Below are 20,911 nucleotides of genomic sequence, written 5' to 3' on the forward strand. Positions count from 1 at the left end.
GTGTCGAATCTGTGATGCAAGGCACTTGAACGGAGGCATGTCACACGTCTGCACAAGCCTGGCAGTAGTTACAAACACAAGCAACTGGTTGACTGAAGTACTTCATATGGATTATATGGATTTATAGAGAGAATGATTTCTCCAAGTTGTATAAAAGTTCCTATGGAAGAAAATGAGATTATTAACCAAAAATCTATTCATGCCTGAGATATTCCCTGAGAAATACTGTTTCTGACAATTGATTACTTACTGGAAAACAAACCAAAGACATTTCATTGCTTATAGAATGCAATCTAACTTGACCACTGATATTGACCCAGTTCTCTTCTCTTTCTATTTAAATTGCTTTGAATTCACTGGCAATATGAACCTCTAGTAAATCGATCAATACAAAGTCTCTGTTTCTATTGATTTGTCAGAAAACCATTCTGGTATATTATCAGTCATTATAATTGAAATAACGTTGAAAGGACAATATTTCTTAATGTATTTTTAGGGTTAGTTGATACCATGATAAATACCTTAAGCCAGTTTGTGATCAAGTCGATCAAAATTACTTACTTTAAGAAGAAATGTCAGAGATCAATACATCCAAGGTTAGTGTTTGACATTCAAAAAATCTTCTTACTTCAAAATATGTGATTAAATGTCCTAAGGGAGACACTTGTAACTTCGAAAACTTGGTCGATAACTATGAAGGGTCTGAAATTTTACCCTACTTTTGAGCTAACAGGTTAGCCTTCTGGTTTCATGGGTGCTGGCAGATGGCATGAGACCCGTGCATCAGAGACAAAAACAGTTACTCACAGTGATAGCGTAGACCAAGTATCGGCATTTTCACCAGTTCCCATGCTATAAAAAGGTTTCACGTCTTCATCCTGCACATGCAGGGGCTACAAAATGGGGGAATCTTTTACAATGGGCAATAAGCCTGTCTGTACTTTGCCCTGGAGGGCAACAATATCTTTCTTATGGTGGGTACTAAAGAAACCTGCCCTTTCTTTAGGGAGACATACTCTCTATATGCTGAGGCTGTTCTCTGCACAGTTTAAAAGAGTCTGCAACAAATACAATCAGTATCTCTTCTTGCAAGACACACAGAAACTCAAGAGACCCATGGAGAATGATCTCCCAACAGGTACATATGAAGATATTTAACAGTTGAAAGTAACTTCCTTAATTAGAGTCCCTCACTTTGAGTTAACAGAGATGATTGTGTTGATGCAGGGAAGTACTCCAGGGAAGGGAAAAACTGTACCTTTGTTGAGAGAGTATTTTTTTTATAAAGACAGACTTACCGCTTTGATCCTGGAACTGAAACCCAATGTGGGCTCCTTCATGACGCATCTCAAAAGAAGACCACTCACAACCCTTAGTTCCAGAGCCAAAGAAACAAAATGAATTGGAATAAGACTTTTGCAGCTCAGAGTGCTGCTGCCCCGGGAGATGGGACTGTTGTGGAGCACTCAGGAATGGAAAATTTCGCCTCTCTCCTTCCCCACTGACAGGTCTCCGTTTTGTACTTCCAGGCCCCGTCTTCTTTACAAAAACCCACACCCACATATATGTGCTTCCATAAATTCATCTGCTCTGTATCATGCTCTCTATCTTCTGTGTGTGACATATCCAGACATAGCTAGTCAACAATATATCCAGCTCTCTTGTCAATAAATATTAGTCCACCCGCAGCCCTCTTTACCACTCTATGGCATTCTCTTATAGAAATGCGTTTAAACTGTAATCAGTCCCTTGTTGAAAGTTGAGCATGGTTCTACTCTTTCGTTATTTAAACAATGCTGCCATGAATATCCTTGAACACTGTTTTTCACATTTCTATAATTACCACGAAATTCAACACTGACATTTAAATTCAACTGTAAGCATAAGTTGTTTTTAGTAATACTTATATAAACACAAACAATTAGTCAAAACAATTGATTTTCAAGAGAGTTTATTATTTTCTGGTGACAAATGTGGAATGCTTTGTTTTGCTTCTCTGATGTTTGGGTTAACTTTATCCTGAGATGATTTCTTCTGAACAGAACATTTTCTTCCTTAAGAGGGAATATGGTAGGAAAATAAAATTGTGCTGAATTTGTCACTTCCCTCCTCTTGTCTGGAAATTTACAAGTCAGATAGTAAGTACATGAATCACTGTTTTTGCACTAGATTAAAAATAAACAGTGAATTATGGGTAAATGCAGATACATACATGATAACACCTTTTCCTCTATACAAATCTTTAGCTTAGAATTTTCTTTGCTCATACTTGGTAATACTTCTTATAGGTCTCAGATAGACTTTGATTCAAAATGATGTTTCATTAACCAAAAGAACTTTGAAGAAAAGGGACTATTGACGAATATGTCTTGGTGCCAGTAGTTCGGGGAAGAACAGAAGAATTAATTAACACCTATGTAGAAAGTTGGATCTTTTGCAGATACATTTATTTTTTTTAAATTGTAAATATTTTATTTTTTTTAATGATTTTTTATTATATTATGTTAGTCACCATACAGTACATCCCCGGTTTCCGATGTAAGGCTCGATGATTCATTAGTTGTGTATAACACCCAGTGCACCATGCAATACGTGCCCTCCTTACTACCCATCACCGGTCTATCCCATTCCCCCACCCCCCTCCCCTCTGAGGCCCTCAGTTTGTTTCTCATAGTCCATAGTCTCTCATGTTTCATTCCCCCTTCTGATTACCCCCCTTTCTTTATCCCTTTCTTCTCCTACCGATCTTGCTAGTTCTTATGTTCCATAGATGAGAGAAATCATATGATAGTTGTCTTTCTCTGCAGATACATTTAAACAACAGCAACAAAAAGGAAGCCTTGATGATTGGTTTACTGAGAAGTCAGGCACTCAAATTACCTTTAATAGGTGCTAAGAAGATACAGAATTTGATTCTTACCTATTACTTTTCTGAGAAAGAGGATTGTATTACATTACTATTCATCAAGAAAAGTGTAAAGAGGAGGCACCTGGGTGGCTCAGTTGGTTAAGTGTCTGCCTTTGGCTCAGGTCATGATTTCAGGGTCGTGGCATCTCAGGGTCCTGGATCAAGCCCTGTACAGCAGTCTCCCTGCTCAGCAGGGAGTCTGCTTCTCCTTCTTCCTCTGCTTCTCCCTCTGCTCCTACCTCCCCTCCCTCCTGCTTGTGTGTGTTCTCTCACTCTCAAATAAATAAATAAAGTCTTTTTTAAAAAAAGGAAGAAAAGTATAAATGGCTTTTCGGTTTCCAAACTAGAAGCTTGACTCAAATTAGAATTGTCCAGGGTAAATTAGATTCTGGAAAGGTCGCCAGAAATATATACATTTTAAACCAGAGGAAAAAATTTAGGTTTAAAAATTTAGGGATATAGGCAGGTGGCAGATACCTCTTGGAGCCAAGCTCCAGAAAGACTTCTCGTCCTGGCTACTAAGACAAAGATGAAAATTGTAGGGCTGCTTTTCTTACTCTCCATGCAAGTTCTGGCCACTAAGTCAACTTCCTGATGTGCAGTGGGGTTAGAGGGTCAGGCGTAGAGGTGGCGGAGGCTGCCGCTGCCTGCCTGTCCTTCTGGAGAAGTACAGCATGTGAGACTCATTCCAAAGGAACGTTCTGAAGAGCCTTAACACAGCTGGGTTTTGCACAATAAAACTTACTTCCATACATTGATTAAATTGTTATTTGATGTGCTTTGGGTTTTTATTGGTGGTGTTAAATTCTATCTATCTGAACATGACTGGTTGTTAAACCCTGTGAGTACGGGAATTAAAGTGTCAATGAGCAGTTGGGGGTCCCTGACGTAAAGGAAGATCGGAAATGTGCGGACAAAGAGGCGATACTTGGAAAAAATATTCCCAATCTCTTCATGATGCCAATTAGTCTGTCATTCCTGTTTTGTGTTAGCGCCGTCACACACCGTGGACTTGGCAGGGGGCAGCCAGCAGTGCCCACCGGCTTCCTCGTGCTCGGTTTCCTTCCTCTCTTATCCGAGGGGAGGCTCGTCTCTTTCAGCCAACTGCATGCGTGTGAGCGCACTTCCATCATCACCAGTCTCTGCGGGAGAAAATCTTTCTAAAATGAGGCATTTTAGATATTATTACTTAGCACCCATTTTAACAGAACTTTTGAGTAGATAGTGTGTATAAGTGAATGACTAAAAGACAAAGTTTTTAAAAACTAAGTTGAGCCTGGCATCTCCTTCCCACCTGCAAGAATTATCTCGGGCTCTCCAAAGACGGAAATGTGTTCTCGTACCTTCCCTATGCTTTCAGGCTCTCCCTTCTATTCCCTTTCCCCCACTATGCTTAGTGAAATTTATTTTCAAAGGGATATTTAAACACTTTTATAATAGAATACATACCTGTGGTTTAAAACTCACACTACGGAGTTAGCTTGTTTAACGCTATTGCTCCTCCTGCCAATATATATTTTTGTTCACTACTTTTGTAACTTGGAGATGACCTTTGTAGCTTCAAATAATAAACTTGTGCTTCTATCGATGGTCTCAACAGTGATAATGACATCTTTAAACATCACACCACATAAATGAGAATATGACCTTTGTTTATTTTTTACCTCCTCTCTGCTTCCTCTACCTCTTTCACTAGTACTTTTGCTGTTTTATTAACTTTACTGAGATACAATCGGCAAATACATCCTAATATATTTAAAGTATACCATGGGATGGTTTGATATACACATGCAGTGTGAAGGGATTTCCACTACTGGGTTCATTAACACTCCCATCACCTCACATATTTACTTTTTATTTTTCGATGAGAACATTTAAGTTCTACTCTCTTAGCAAGTTCTAATTATACATTATAGTGTTATTAACTATAGTCACCATGTTAGACATTAGCTCCTCAGATCTTATTTATCTTATACTTGCAACAGCTAGTTTGTACACTTTTACCAGACTCTCTCCATTTTCCCCTTATACTGTTTTCTTTAGTGGTTAATCAGTTTACATTCTTACTAACTGTGTAGAAAGATACCCTTTTCTCTTCATCCTTGCCAGCATTTTTTATCTCTTGTCTTTTAGATAATAGATATCCTGGCAGGTGTGAGGTTATATCTCATTGAGGTTTTGATTTGCATTTTTCTTCATTTCATATGCCTGTGAGCCATTTGTAGTCTTCTTTGGAAAAATGCCTATTCAGTTCTTTTGCCCATTTTTAAAATTGGGTTAATGGTTTCTTTACTACTGAACTATATGAGTTCCTAGTACATTTTGGATATTACCTCTCTGTTGTCTATGTGATTTGCAAATATTTTCTCCTATCCTGTAGGTAGCCTTTTTATTTTTTGAAGGTTTTCTTCGCTGTGCAGAAGCTTTTTAGTTTGATGTAGTCCCACTGGTTTTCTTGTTTGTTTGTTCGTTTGTTTGTTGCCTTTGCTTTTGGAGTCAAATCTAAAAAAAACCATTGTCAAGACCAAAGTCAAGGAACTTCTTCCCTGTTTTCTTCTGGAGTTTCATGATATCAGGTCTTACCCTTAAGTCTTTAATTCAAGTTAATTTTTGTTAGTGCTGTAAGATAGGGGTTCAGTTTCATTCTTTTGCATGTAAATACCCAGTTTTCCCAACAACATTTATTGAAGAGACTGTCCTTTCTTCACAGTGCATTCTTGACACTGGTGTTGAAAATTAATTGACCAGATACACATGGATTTATTTCTGGGCTCTCTATCCTGTTCCATTAATCTATGTGTCTCTTTTAATGCTAATATCATATTGTATTAATTACCATACTTTGTAATATAGTCTGAAATCAGGAAGTATGATGCCTCCAGCTTTGTTCTTTCTCAAGATTGCTTCAGCTATTTGGAGTTTTCTGCGATCCCATGTAAATTTTAGGGTTTTTTCCTGTGAAAAATGCCATTGGAATTTCGATAAATTACATTGACTGTGTAGATCACTTTGGGTAGTAGGAACATGTCAACAATATTAATTCTTCTAATCCATGAGAACGGAATATCTTTCCATTTATTCTTATCTTCTTCAGTTTCTTTCATTGATATTCTATAGTTTTCAGAGTACAGATCTTTCACCACCTTGGTGAAATTTATTCTACGTATTTTATTATTTTTGATGCTATTGATAATGAGATTTTTTCTTAATATCTCTTTTGGACAGTTTATTGTTAGCATATAAAATGGAACTATTTTTGCATACTGATTTTGTGTCCCACAACTTTACTGAATTTTATTAGTTTTAACAGTTTTGGGGTAGAGTTTTTAGAGTTTTTTCCATATAATATTATGTTATCTGCAACAGAGACAATTTTGCTTTCTCTTTTCTGATTTGGATGCTTTTTATTTCTTTTTTTTTTTTTCCTAATTGCTCTGGTTAGAACTTCTAGTACTATGTTGAATAAAAGTGGTGAGAGTGGACATCTTTGTCTTATTTCTGATCTTAGAGAAATGCTTTCAGTATTTTACCATGGAGTATGACGTTAGCAATAGGTTTGTCATAAATGGTCTTTTTATGTTTCTTTGACCCATTCGTTTTTGGGAGCATGTTGTTTAATTTCCACATATTTGTGATTTTTCCAGTTTCCTTCTTATAATCGATTTCTAGCTTGATACCACTGTGGTGAGAAAGCATTTCTAACATGCTCAGTTTTTTGAGAGTTTTTATCATGAAAGCACGTTGAATATTGTCAAATGCTTCTTCTGCATCTATTGCAATAGTAATGTAATTTCTATCCCTCATTTTGTTAATGTGGTGTATCCTACTGATTGATTTGCAGATGTTCAACCATCCTTGCATCCCTGGAATAAATCCCACTTGACCATGTTATATGATTCTTTTTATGTGCTTTTGAATTTGGTTAGTCAATATTTATTGAGGGCTTTTGTATTTATGTTCATCAAGGATATTAGCCTGTAGTTTTCTCTTTCGTAGTGTCCTTATCTTCCTTTGATATCAGGATAATGCTGGCATTGGGAAAGGAGCTTGGAAGTGTCTCTCTTCTTAAATTTTTTTGAAGACATTGAAAAGAATTGGTATTAATTCTCCTTTAAATGTTTTGTAGAATCCACTAGCAAAGCCATCTGGTCCTGGACTTTTGTATGTTAGGAGGTTTTGACTACTAATTCAATCTCTTTATAAGTAATCGACATACTCATTTTCTCTTTCTTCATGATTTAGTCTTGGCAGGTTGTATGGTTCTAGAAATTCACCCATTTCCTCTAGGTTATCTAATTAGTTGGTATATAATTGTTCATAGTTTCTTATCATTCTTAGTATTTCTGTGGCATCAATTGTAATGTTTCTTCTTTCATTTTGATTTTATTTGTTTGAGCCTCCTTTCTTTTTTTCTCAGTCTATCTAAAGGTTTGTCAATTTTGTTTCTATTTTCAAAAAACCAGCTCTTAGTTTTATTTATCTTTTGTATTGTCTTTTTAAACTCTATATTATTTATTTCCACTCTGATCTTTATTTCCTTCCTTCTACTAACTTCGGGCTTCATTTGCTCTGCTTTTTCTAGTTCCTTTAGGTGTAAAGTTTGGTTGTTTGAGAGCTTTCATTTTTCCTTTCTTTTTTTTTAAAGATTTTATTTATTTATTTGACAGAGAGAGAGACAGCCAGCGAGAGAGGGAATACAAGCAGAGGGAGTGGGAGAGGAAGAAGCAGGCTCCCAGTGGAGGAGCCTGATGTGGGGCTCAATCCCAGAACGCTGGGATCACGCCCTGGGCTGAAGGCAGATGCTTAACCGCTGTGCCACCCAGGCACCCCAGAGAGCTTTCATTTTTCTTAATGTAGACATTTATGTTTATGAAATTCCCTCTTAGAACTGCTTTTGTCACATCCCGTAAGTTTTGGGTTGTTGTGTTTCTATTTTCCTTTGTCTCATAGTTTTTCTTCTCCCCCCCCACCCCCATTGATTTCTTCTTTGACCCATTCGTTGTTTGGGATCATGTTGTTTAATCTCCACATATTTGTGATCTTTCCAGTTTTCTTCTTTTAATTGTTTTCTAGTTTGATACCACTGTGGTCAGAAAGGATGCTTGATGTAATTTCAGTCTTCTTAAATTTGATAAGATTTTTTTCTGGCCCAGCATATAAAGTCTCCTGGAGAATGTACCTTGTATGCTAGAAAAAAGCATGCATTTTGTCACTGTTGGATGAAAAGTTCTGTGTATCTCCCTGAGATTTAGCTGGTTTAATGTGTAGCTTAAGTCCATTATTTTCTTTTTGAATTTCTATCTGGATGATCTATTCATTATTGAAAGTGGGGTATTGAAGCCCCTACTATTATTACATTATTGTCTATTTCTCCCCTCAGCACTGTAATATTTGTGTTATATATTTAGTGCTCCAATGTTGGACACCTAAATATTTACAATAGTTATATTCTCCATGCATTGACCCTTTTATGATTACATATTGCCTTTCTTTGTCTCTGTTACAGTTTTTGGCTTCAGTTCTATTTTCTCTGATATAAGTATAGCTACCCATACTTTCTGTTGGTTTCCATTTGCGTGGGATACCTTTTTCTATCATTTCACTTTCTATGTGTGCCTTAAAGTTGAAATGAGACTCGTATAGGTAACATGTAGTTGGGTCCTGTTTTGTTATTCATTCAGCCACTGTATATCTTTTGATTGAAGAATTTAGTCTATTTGCATTTCAAGTAATTATTGACAAGTATGGACTTACTATTGTCATTTTATTAATTACTTACTGATGTTCTTGTAGTTTCTCTTTTCCTTTAATCCTCTTTGCTCTCTTTGGTGATTTGATGATTTTCTGTAGCAGTATGCTTTCTTTTTATCTTTTGTGTCTCTACTATAAAAACAATAAGTTTGTACTTTGTAGTCATGATGAAACTTATGCAAGCATCTTCTAGTTATAACAGTCTATTTTAAGCTGTTAACAACTTAACTTTAAATAAATACAAAAGTTCTACTTTATTACACTCCCCCCCCACACATTTCATAGTAATGGCATTTTACATTGTTTATCCATTAACAAATTATTTTAGTTATAGTTAATTTTTAGACATTTGGTTTTTAAACTTTATACTAGAATTATAAGTGATTTACCAATCATTACAATATCAGAGTGTTCTGAATTTAACTATATATTTACCTTTACCAGACAGTTTTATACTTTCATATGTTGTCGTGTTATTAATTAACACCCTTTTGTTTAGGCTTAAAGAATTCTGTTTAAAATTTCTTGTAAGGCCAGTCTAGTGGGGATGAAATCCTTTGGCTTTTGTTTGTCTAGAAAATTCTTGATCTCTCCTTAAATTCTGAATCACAACTTTGCTGGGTAAAATGTTGATTGACAGTCTTTCCCCCCAACACTTTGAATATCTCATGCTACTCCCCTCTAGCCTGCAAAATGTTTACTGAAAAATCTGCTTATAACCTTATGGAAATTTCCTTGTACATAACAAGTAGCTTTTGTCTTATTGCTTTCAAGATTCTCTCTTTTGACAATTAATTTTAGTATATCTCTATGTAGGTTTCTTTAGAGTCATTTTATTTTGTACTTTCTGTGCTTTTTAGCTCCGGATGTCTGTTTCTTTCTCCAGGTTAGGAAAGCTTTCAGTCATTATTTTTTTGAGTGAGCTTCCCCCCCTTTCTCTATCTCCTTCTGGGACCCCTACAATACCCATATGGATCTACTTAATGACGTTCTTAAGTCTGCTAGGCTATCTTTACTGTTTTTTTTATTCTTTTCTCCTTTTTGCTCCTCTAATTGGATGAATTCCACTGCCCCGTTTTTGAGTTTGCTGAGGTTCTGTTCACTTGATCCAGTCTCCTTTTGACTCCCTCAATTGAATTTTTCAGTTCCATTATTGTATTCTTTAGCTGTATGATTTCTTTGGTATTTTTGATATTTTATCTTTGGTGGAATTTTCATTTTATTACACAGTGTTCTTTCGACCTTGGTGAGCATTTCTATGACTGTTATTTTGAACTCTCTTTTTTGCTAAATCACTTATCTCCATTTCATTAAGATCAGTTTCTATAGATTTATCTTGGTTTTTTGATTGGAACATATTCCCCTGTTTCTTCATTTTTCTTGACTCTCTGTATTGATTTCTGAACATTAGATAAAACAGCAACTGCTCCCCATGTTTACATACTGGTCATGTATAGGAAATTAACCTCATCAGTCAGCATGGCCCAAGCTCCTGGTTGTCTCTCAAACATTTGTAATTGTCTAAGCCACCATATTTATTCTTAGTGGCTCCCAGTAATTGAGACCGGTCCCCAACCGACCTATGTCCCAAAGGGAGGATTGCAGTCAGCACCTAGATGCAGGCTGATTAGAAACCAGATGTTTTGGTAGCAGCTGGGAAAATATGTAGTAAAGTCCTTTCCAGGGAGAAACTAGAAGATGAGTGTTTTTACTTATTTCCTCTGCACCGAGTCCAGGAGTATAGCCATGGGAAGGTGCTCCTGTACTTATTTAAAAACTGCTTCTTTGTTGCTATTTTCCCATGAATGAATGCAAGCCTCATTGGCTATCAGACCTGTGATTTGGGGGGAGGGGGTTGTCCCCTGGGTGGAGCTATAAAAGTCGGGGTACTAAATGTGCCCATAAACTCCTTCCAAGGAGATGTTAGCAAGTTGTTTTTGTTGTTGGAACAAGCCAGAGGGAGAAGGTGGGGGAGTGCCTACTGGATCTTTTGGGTCTGAGGAAGGTCACAGTCAGTATTTATATGTGCTAATTACAAGCTGGACCCTCAGGCAGGAACTTGTAAAGTATGCAGTCAAACCCCTTCCAGTGAAAGACTGGGAGATGGATATTTTTTGTCTCAACACTGAGCCACGGGGGGATCGTCATGATGAGTGCTTGTGTGTTTGTCCATTTAAAACTGCTTTTTTGTTTGCTACAGTTCTGTGTGCAACACCCATTGGCTATCAGAGTCAGGCACTCTGGTACCCATCATTCAGGTGGAACCATAGAAGCTGGGGTACCGGATGCATGTACATGCTCCTCTGGAGAGGTGCTGGTAACTTGGTTTTATCATTCGAGTGAGACGGAGGGAGAAGGGGAAGTGCCCACCAGCTCTCCCAGGCTCTGAGGAAGATCACAGCCAGCTCCAAGGTACATGCTAATTAGAAGCTGAACCCTCAGGCAGTTGCATGTAAAGTATGCAGTTAAACTCCTTCCAGAGACAGACTCGGAGATGGACATTTTCACCTGCTTCCTCTGTGCAAGCCCTGGGGAAATGCCATATGAATGTTCACACGTGTCCATTAAGAACTGCTTCTTTGTGAGAGTCCAGTGGCCTCCTGGGCACAAGCTCCATTTACTGTCTGAGTTAGGTGTTTTGGAGGCCTGTCCCTTGGGTGGAAGCCTTAAAAGTTGGGGCACTGGATGTGCAGGAGTAAAACTCCTAAGGGGAAATCTCGGAGCTGGGGTTTCTTTCACAATTGTATGTCAGTGTGCCAGGGTGGGGTTTATGGTGTAAGTGTGTCTCAGCCTTTCCCACCCATTTCAACGTGGGTGTTTGCTCATTTACCTGATAGATAGAAGTCACTCAGCTAGTCTGGATTTCTCTCAAAGGGATCTTTTTCTGCCTGTAACAGCACATTTGGTGCGACCATGTGAGGAGAAGTTCAGGAGTCTCCTCTGCTGCCATCTTGGTTCCTCTCCTCTTTTTCTCCCTTGTATTCCTAACCGTAAACTAACTTCTAAAGTCTGCCCCCACCAAAAAGTCTCTTCCAAATCTTTTCCCTCCGCATTCTCTAACAGACTGTTTCCAAAACTCATGTCACCTCCCCCCCCCATTAGACAAACACATTTGCCTCACTCTTAGTTCATATGGAAAGAGCTTAACTTGTGGCCTGTTTCAGAGTCTGAATCATTTTTACCTTATTGCTTTGTTAAAGTACCATTGAGGTAGTGAGCATTAAATCCACTTGTTACCATCTCCTGGGACGTACGCAGGGAAGCCACCTGTGTAATGTTTTCTCCCCAATTAAATTCACTCTCTTTATCCAGCATGAAATATTTCCATTATAAGTAGTCAGAGAATTATACCCTACCAAGACACCCAAGAGGCCTATAAAACTGTAAAGAAAAAAATTGCCTACTTTGAAAGACATTGGTCTGGGAAGCTTTATGACCCTATTTTACACTGTGCCAGCCTGAAGTTTTGGCAGATTTCCCATTGACTTATGGAGCCCAAGGCAAGTCTAGTCTGGAGTTGCCTTGATCTAATTACTGCAGGATTTCAATGTGTGCCCAATTACAATGAATAGTGTTAACGGGTGGCCCTCAGCTGCACCAAAGTTGTAGTGGAACAGCATTTACCAGAAGTTTACCAAACTCCCCAGAGAAGAGTGTGGTTAGCTATGTGTGAATGTGACTCTCTGTTTCTTGATAGAATTATACATAGCTCTTGTGCTTTCATTGTGAAAATGGAATTGCTTGATGGCAACAGTCATTGTGGAAAGGATAGGTTATAAAATTATACTTCAATTTCAATTTGCCAGATAACTGAAGCAACAGGAGATCTGACTTATCTAGCTAAGATTGAGTAGACTGGGTGAAATTATCCCAGGAAAACAAGAGATTTGAAGAGATTTTGTTTTGAAGAGATTTCCAGGGCAGGAAAAACACATCCATTTTTCTCCTGATCTGCTGACACTGCCTTATATAAACAGTCAACCTGACTTTTGTCCATTCATTAAATTTCTAGCAACACACATCAAGTAGTGACACATTTGTGAGGTTAAAATATGTCCACCAAAGTATATTTTACCACCACATTGCAGGTGTTCAATAAACGTTCACAAAATAAATAAAATGTTAAATACATTATTATTGCACAGAATTGGTCTTCACTCAGAGATAAATGCAACACAACCTATCTCATTCATACTTCCTTGACCTAACCATTCTTTATATGATCTTGTAAAAAACTACTGTATTGGGGCACCTGGGTGGCTCATTCGGTTAAGCATCTGCCTTTTTCTCTGGTTGTAATCTCAGGGTTCTGAGATTGAACCCTGCATTGGGTTCCCTGCTCAGGTGGGAGTCTGCTTCTCCCTCTCTCTGTGCCTATCCCCCTGGCTTGTGCTCACTGGCTCTCTCTCTCTCTCTCTGAAATAAATCAATAAAATTTAAAAAAAAATAGACTATTGTATTAAAAGGCCATTATTTTATGAGTCACTGGTGAAGAGTTCATCTTCCCCCCCAGCTCTATCTTGTACAAGTCTGGAGCATTATTCATTAATTTAAATAATAAATGTTTACCATATGCATATGGTATGCTGGATTCTGGGGACAAATGATAAACAATATTGAAATGACCTCTGCACTCAGTCAGCATACAGTCTTATGGAATAACAACTGTTGATGACTGAACCCTTGTTAGGTGCACACTGGGAAAGGTGAAGTGTTTGCCTTTCCAACACGTAGGAAAGCTATGTGTCATCATCCCCATTTTACAGATGGAAAAATTGAAGCTCTGAACTTAAAAGGCCTCTCTAAGATTTCACAGCTATTCGATATCAAAATCTGCCTTTGAATCCTCTTCTGTCTCAATAGTCGCTCTTCAATATTTTGAATCAGATAAAATAGTGTAACTATATATTAGTTAGCCACTCACAGACCCTAGATTTAAGTAGGTCATTTACATCTCCGGAATCATGTGTCTGTGTTCTACTTTCTACAGTAAAAGTCACTGTACTTTTATCAAGTAAGCTTTCATTTCTGCAAGTTCCTTCCTTAAATTGTTGTTTCTCCTCTACTATAAGATACAAACAAAGGGGGAGAAACAAACGTGACCATTAGGAGAAACTGCATTTTCTGGTTTAACATCTTTTCTTTGCACTAATTCAAAAGGTGATCTCAAGATTCAGCTCTAATGAAAACACTATTTTTTTATAGTGTTGTATTTCTGGCATTTGACATCACATACTTCTAGACAAAGAAATAACCATAACTAATATAGAGGAAGAATTTTCTGACATAAAGATTTGGGAAAGCAATTAATATTCAACAGACTTCAGATTTAATTTCAAATCCATTTCTTTTAAACAATATTTTCTTCAATATTTAGCCAAGTTTTTTATTTAGTTTGTGAACATATTCTCTCACCCTGTCACATAAATATATATTTTTTTTCTTCAAAACTGTTTTTCCCCAAATGATAAAATTATTTTGTTGCCAATGCCACTTTAGGTTATAATTTGCTGAAGAATCCATGGTTTCCCTGGTAATGATAATTCCAACAACGTATTCTATAGAAATTTAATAATTGATGTCTTTTATTGATGATAAAATAATGATGAGGATTGTGATGGTTGATTTTATGTCAACCTGACTAGAACATGGGGTGCTTCGGTATTAGGTAATTATTTTTCTGATTGTTTCTATGAGTGTGTTTTTGGATGAGACAGCATTTAAATCAGTAGACTGAGTAAAGCAGATTGCTCTTCCTGATGTGGGTGGGCCTCATCCAATCCGTTGAAGGCCTGACTAGAACAAAACGTCTGACCATCCTCCAAGTAAAAGACTAGTCCTCCTGCTTGCCTTCAAACTAGGACATTGGTGTTTTTCTACCTTTGGACTTAAACTGAAACATGGGCTCTTCCTAGGTTTCAGACCTGTTGGCTTACAGATGGAGACTGCATCATTAGTTCTCCTGGTTCTCAGGCCTTTGGACTCAGACTGGGAATATGCCATCTTATATAAATATTGAATACAAGGAATTGGCTCATGTGACTATGAAGCTTGACAAGTGTGAATATCTGCAGGGTGAGTCAGCAAACAGGAGACCCAGGAACCTTGATGGTATAATTCTAGTCTGAGTCTAAAGGCCTGAGAACCAGAAGAACTGAGACCCATGAAAAGCCAGTGTTTCAGTTTGATACCAAAGGCAGGATCTTGCTGGTTCTGTTTTTCTGACAACAACAACAACAACAGCAACAACGACGACGACGATGAAGAAGAAGAAGAAGAAGAAGAAGAAGAAGAAGAAGAAGAAGAAGAAGAAGAAAAGGAGGAGGAGGAAGAGGAGGAGGGGGAGGAGGAAGGGGAGGAGGAGGGGGAGGAGGAGAAGGAGGAGATTTTTAACCCCAAATTTTAACTTGTGAATCTTATATCTCCTGGGAAAAAAGAAATTAAGACATTTACTTTGAGTTTTTTAACTTTCACTCATTCAACTATACTTGTTACTAATCTACTCTGTAAAAGATATTTATGCAAAATCTTTATATGTAAGAATCTTTTCCTACAGATATATGCTCTCAAAAAAAGCAAATAACACATTATATTAAAAAGCAATATAAAATAAGCAGCTGAATACAAAATGAATGAAGAAAAAGAAGAAAGTGATTATCCATGAAGAATTAGAAAAATTTTAATAGGGCAAACATTGTGAACTGATGTAAGGAAAAAATACTGAGTGGATGTCATGGGCTGAGTGAAGAAGTATGAACATATCTGGAGAGTGTACATAAGATATGATAGGTTTCTTAGAGACTATAGCTCTTTTAAGATGAGACTATAAAACTCATATTGAAGTCTTCACAAGTTTATGGTTTCTAAAATTGTGTGTTATAAATTGAAAGGCAAGGCAGTTTGATTTTACCCTAGAAAATAAGGTGATTGTTGACCCACTTGTAACACATTTCACGGTCACAGAAGGCATGCTCTTTTTAAACTGTCAAAAAATTTTAACATCTATATCAAAGAATTCAAGGAGATGCATTAGGTATACCTTCATTCCAAGCTTGCATAGCCATTTGCCTGGTCAATACAACTAAAAATGCACAATATTTTATTTAATAAATTTATCTCTTGCTGGAATTTTCAGGAAGTTTCCCAGTGATAAAATAATTTTTTTATGCATTGCTCCCTTGGCAATTATAATACACTACCAAGTTAATTGTGTGCTAAGAGGCAACTTGATGTAGAGTTTCTGGATCATCCAAAAGCTTTGCAAGATGCTTTCTTTTACTTTTGAGTTTCTTCCCTTTTTAAAAACACTCATAAGAAAATGATTTTTGAGAAACTCCTCCACTTTTTGAAAATTCTCTGCAATTTGTAGAATTAATCATAAACTTTAGAAAGTGGGTGCTATCACAATAGTTGATTAAACCAATTTGATGTAGAGAGCAACTTAATGGCAATTTTTGAAGTCTCACCTAATTTAATCCTGGTATTTATTCAATAGACTTTTTTCAGCCACTAGATTTTTTTTTACTTATAATAATTTTTTATTATGTTATGTTTAGTTTTTGATGTAGTGTTCCATTATTCATTATTTGCATATAACACCCAGTGCTCCATTAAATATGTGCCCTCCTTAATACCCATCACCGACCTATCCCAATCCCCCACCCCCTTCCCCTCTGAAGCCCTCAGTTTGTTTCCCAGAGTCCATAGTCTCCCATGGTTCATTCCCACTTCTGTTTACCCCCCCTTCATTCTTCTCTTCCTTCTCCTACTGATCTTCCTGCTATTTCTTATGTTCCATAAATGAGTGAAACCATATGATAATTGTGTTTCTCTGCTTGACTTATTTCACTTAGCATAATCTCCTCCAGTCCTGTCCATGTTACTGCAAATGTTGGGTAATAGTTCTTTCTGATCAGCCACTAGATTTCAAGGAACCTTTTTTTTTTTAAAGGTCTAGAGTGTTCAGAAAAGAATAGTCAGTGTTTACCCTCAAAAAATGAAGTGGCAGAGGTAAACAAGGAAATGATTAATAGTATATAGTGTGATTGATACCAAAATAAAGATATGCACAGACAGACCTGTGCTCTGATAGACCAAAGTAAGAGCAGAGAGGATAACCACTTAATAGCCTGTTGGAGAGAGACAGGCAAGGTTTCCATACAAGGTTAATGCTTAAGCAAAGATACAGGAGATAGACAAGAAATGAAGCAAGTGACAGCATTCCAGAAAAAGATGAGAGAAGTTAAATATATAAGCGAAGTTGTTACATCCAGCATAACCTGCCTTCTCTCATTACACCTTGGTGTGTCATCTTGATCTTTTTGTTTATCTCTTCACAAGTTCTCATGTGGCTATCATTTGCATACTGCATAAGAAGCATGCAGTAGAGGTCACCTAATGATGTTCGAACCATATGAATAATTTGTACATGTCAAGTCAGTCAAATTTCCTCATCTTTTAGGCACATCAGAAGTTATTGACTGAGAAGTCAAAACAACTGGAAAAACGGATGCTATCTGCATTGCATCATTCCCCCATATTAAGATGACTGGTTCTTTTTCACAGAAAGACTTCTTCTGATACTATTTGAAATAATACTGTCTTGGCTTTTTTTTTTTTTAAGTTATTCACTTTGAAATTAAAATACTTGTGAGATGGATTATAAATTCAAGTTGTTATCACTCACTCATGTCTTAGTATGAATAACTTTTAGATTCTATTCTCTTAGCAGCTTTTTATAGGGAGAAGGGGCAAAAGTATGAGGATGACTGTTGTTTGAAGAAGGGAGAGTATGCAGCCATGGGAGGTGACGATAACTCTAAGAACTGGCGCTTGGAATACCTCATTCTTGAACATAGAAGACTCCCAATAATATTTGTTCAATGAATGAAGAAAATATAGAAATAAAATCTCAATGATTTATAATTTTGCATGGAGCTGTTTCTAATAATCAGAAATAATCAGAAACTATTCATTCTGTTCTTCCCTTTTACAAAGGTCAATCTTCAATGACAGGAAAACAATTGGAAAATATTTTTGTGGAAGAAACCTTTCAAATTCCATCCTAACATTTGTTTTTTTACATGGCAGTGCTTTTTTAAAAACCAAGGAGAAAAAGTAACTTAAAAAATAAAAAGAAAATAGGGTAGAGCATAAAAATTTAACAGGGACAAGTAGAATTCTAGACCAAAAAAAAAAAAAAAATTCAGGGAAGAAATTGACTAATAAGAAAAACTACATAAGACAATGATAATATTAAATAATTTAAGGGACATAAGAAGGCAGAGCTTAACGAAGATGTTATAAGAAATCTAACACAAAATCTACTGGCCCAAGAAAAGTCTTTGGAAAAGATATTCAGCTACATTTGAACTTGGAATTCACTATAAGTAAAGGCTTAGAGCCATGCTGGCAAGATCATAAGAAAGAAAAGGTAGGGGTGCCTAGGTGGCTCAGGTCATGATCCTGGGTTCCTGGGATCAAGCCCTGTGTTTAGCTCCCTGTTCTGTGGGGAATCTGTTTCTTCCTCCCTCTGCCTTTCCCTCCTGCTTGTGCTTACTTTCTCTCTCTCATGCTGTCTCTCTCTCTCGAATAACTAACTAACTAACTAACTAACTAACTAAATAAATAAATAAAATCTCCTTAAAAAAAGAAAGAAAAGGCAAAGTTAGGGTGCAAACAATTAACAATGATTTGCATAATGAAAAAGAAGAGATTTATAATTTTTTAGCATAAAGGCTCCAATAGAAAAAAATAATAACTTTTTCTCCCTGAAGCAAAGCAGCAATTAATTTGTTCTGTGTTCTCAAACATTGTGTTTCTAACACAAGGCAGCAGTTCCTCATCACACTCATGCTGGTCACGTGAAGAACATCACCAGGGAAGGGTCAGTGTGATAGCTGTCATTTTGTTCCCAGTCCCAACTGCTGATTCCAGAGAAGAAACTCAATGTGGAACTAAATTAAGGAGTGGGAAAAGCAGCATAAATGGAAGTTGTGGAGAAGAGGAAAAAAACTACTCTTCCTTTCTTCAGATTCAATTTCTTTCTAAAACATACTCAAAATCCTCTGTCAACACCTAAAACGTTCTCTATTCCTGCTCTCTCACCAGCTCCTCCTTTCCCCACAATGGTTACTGAAGGAAAGCTACATTCACTGCCTCCATGTGTTCACACCTCCATGGCCACACCTGAATCCCTGACAACCCATTTCTGCCCCATTGTGGCTCTGAAACATCCCTCTTGTGGCTACTATAGAGAATCAGGTTTCTAGGTCTTCATCTTCACCTACCTCCCTGCAACCATTTATATTAATGACCACCATTATATGAATCCCCCTAAGTACACACCATCTGTTCCTTCCTTTCTGTTCACTTTACTGTTCTGCTCGGGTTCCTTGTCCTTGTCTGTTGTTAGTAGATCAGAGAAGGTGATTGTAGGGCAGAGATGTTGAATTGTCAATGAAGGGAGAGTCTCAAACAGAAGATTAGAATAACTTCACAAGTGGGAACCTAGAGACAGAAATCACTATGAGATCATTCCTTTTTTTTTAGATTTTTTATTTTATTTATTTTAGAGAGAAAGATGGAGAACGAGAGTGTGAGCAGGGAGAGGGAGCAGAGGGAGAGAGGCAGACTCCTTGCTGAGCCTGACCCTAAGCTAGATCACTATGAGATAATTTTTTAAAACCAGATATAGGGAGTCAATATTGGGGGGGGGAAATCTTAAAAATACAGTTACATTTCAAGGTTGTACAGGATCTGGACAGAATTTAAAATACTGGCCGTAAAGATAAGCATAGAATATTTCAGTGCCTCCAAGATGAATTTCAAGATGCCATTATTATTCACTTACTTTTTCAGAAAACATTTACTGAGCACTTACTATGAACATGTCATAGACACGGGTTATAAAGCAGTGAATGAGGCAGATGTGTTCCCTGCTCTTAGAGTCTAAGCAAAGCTTACTCTTCAGTGAATGGAATTAAGACTTTAAGAGAAGACTCAAGACAAATGGTGCATGCCAGACGAAGGGGCCATGCAGGAAGAATAGCAGATTAAAGTACCATCTTGGATGAATTGTTAGACTGATAATGGAATAACACGTGGGAGAATTACTCCTCTTAGCAACTGCAAGGTGTGCAGGCTTTGTTTCACAAAGAGTTATTCTTGACTCAAACTCATCTATGTTATAAATCTTACCACGGGGCTTCCCATAAGGTAGCATCTGCTTTTGCAGATATGCTAGGAATACTAATTACTGACCCCAAAGGAAAGGTGAATGGAGAGAAGGTGGGAAAGCAGGAAGGCAAGATGGCAGGCAGGAAATGAGGAAGGAAGATTGGTTGGTTGGTTCTGGTCTTAACACAAGAATGAACTTGGAAATAGGCAAATTTTTACAAATTCAGCTGCGCTTACCTGAAAGAAGTGGGAGAACAATCAGAGTCACGTCCTCTGTTGCAAGAAAAAATAGTGGCAAAAAGGAAAGATCTCGCTACCATTTTCGTAACGTAAGTTAGTCCAAGCCTGGGCGATTAAAAAGCAGAGTAAGGCAATGTTTTGAAAAGCGTCTTGGCGAGAACAATTGCATTTTGCTGGACCCTCCGGCAGCACAGGTTTTGGAAACAGCAAAATAAGGTTTAGTTCAGGGAACTGTTGTGCATAATTTTTCAGGAATTGGGGGAAAACTGCCTTCAAAACAGGTCTCTGGAATTCCAAGACAGAAAGTGGCTAATAGTTCATAACGTCTTTGGATCTTTCTGAAGACGAAGGAGAAAGAGGATCACAAGACACTGGGTCTATGGAGAAGGAGGGTGGTAAGTTTGCTTGGAAAATTCTCTATTACGAATGTTCATAAGAGGAAGTAAAGCAACACTGTTGATGGACTGGAGATCCCCTGGGATCCTACCACAGCAAATTCCTAAATTTTGCAAGATGAGAATGTTGCAATGTCCCCTGCTTGAGAACAGAGTCAATTTGTGAGACGAATGTTGTCCTGGGAATTTAGGATGTATAGGGCATGAAAGAAAATTTCTCACAGAAATTAGCTGGCATCCTGTAAATCTAAAATCAGGGAGATGCCTCTTTTCTCTCTTCTCTAAGGTTTCACGGCTATGGCTCTTGGCTAATTACATGCACAGCAAAATGAATCTGCACTGAAATATTTATTTACTTCCAAAAACATACATATATTTGATGTTGAGGTATACCTGTTGAGAAAGGCATGTTGGCTTCTATATTTCGTGGGTGTGGGGC

General features: G+C 37.3%; 1 long non-coding RNA gene across 1 annotated transcript; it reads right to left on the reverse strand.

Moving 5' to 3' along the window:
- Positions 1-1,944: 1,944 nt before the first annotated feature.
- LOC130542947 (uncharacterized) lies at positions 1,945-20,471 on the reverse strand. The gene is made up of 3 exons (XR_008957875.1): positions 20,075-20,471; positions 8,688-8,791; positions 1,945-4,050 (listed from the first exon to the last, which is right to left on the reverse strand). It is a non-coding gene; the product is annotated as an uncharacterized LOC130542947 (long non-coding RNA).
- Positions 20,472-20,911: the final 440 nt, after the last annotated feature.

The sequence above is a fragment of the Ursus arctos genome, unplaced genomic scaffold (genome assembly GCF_023065955.2).
Source record: "Ursus arctos isolate Adak ecotype North America unplaced genomic scaffold, UrsArc2.0 scaffold_6, whole genome shotgun sequence".
In the NCBI taxonomy this organism is placed as follows: Eukaryota; Metazoa; Chordata; class Mammalia; order Carnivora; family Ursidae; genus Ursus; species Ursus arctos.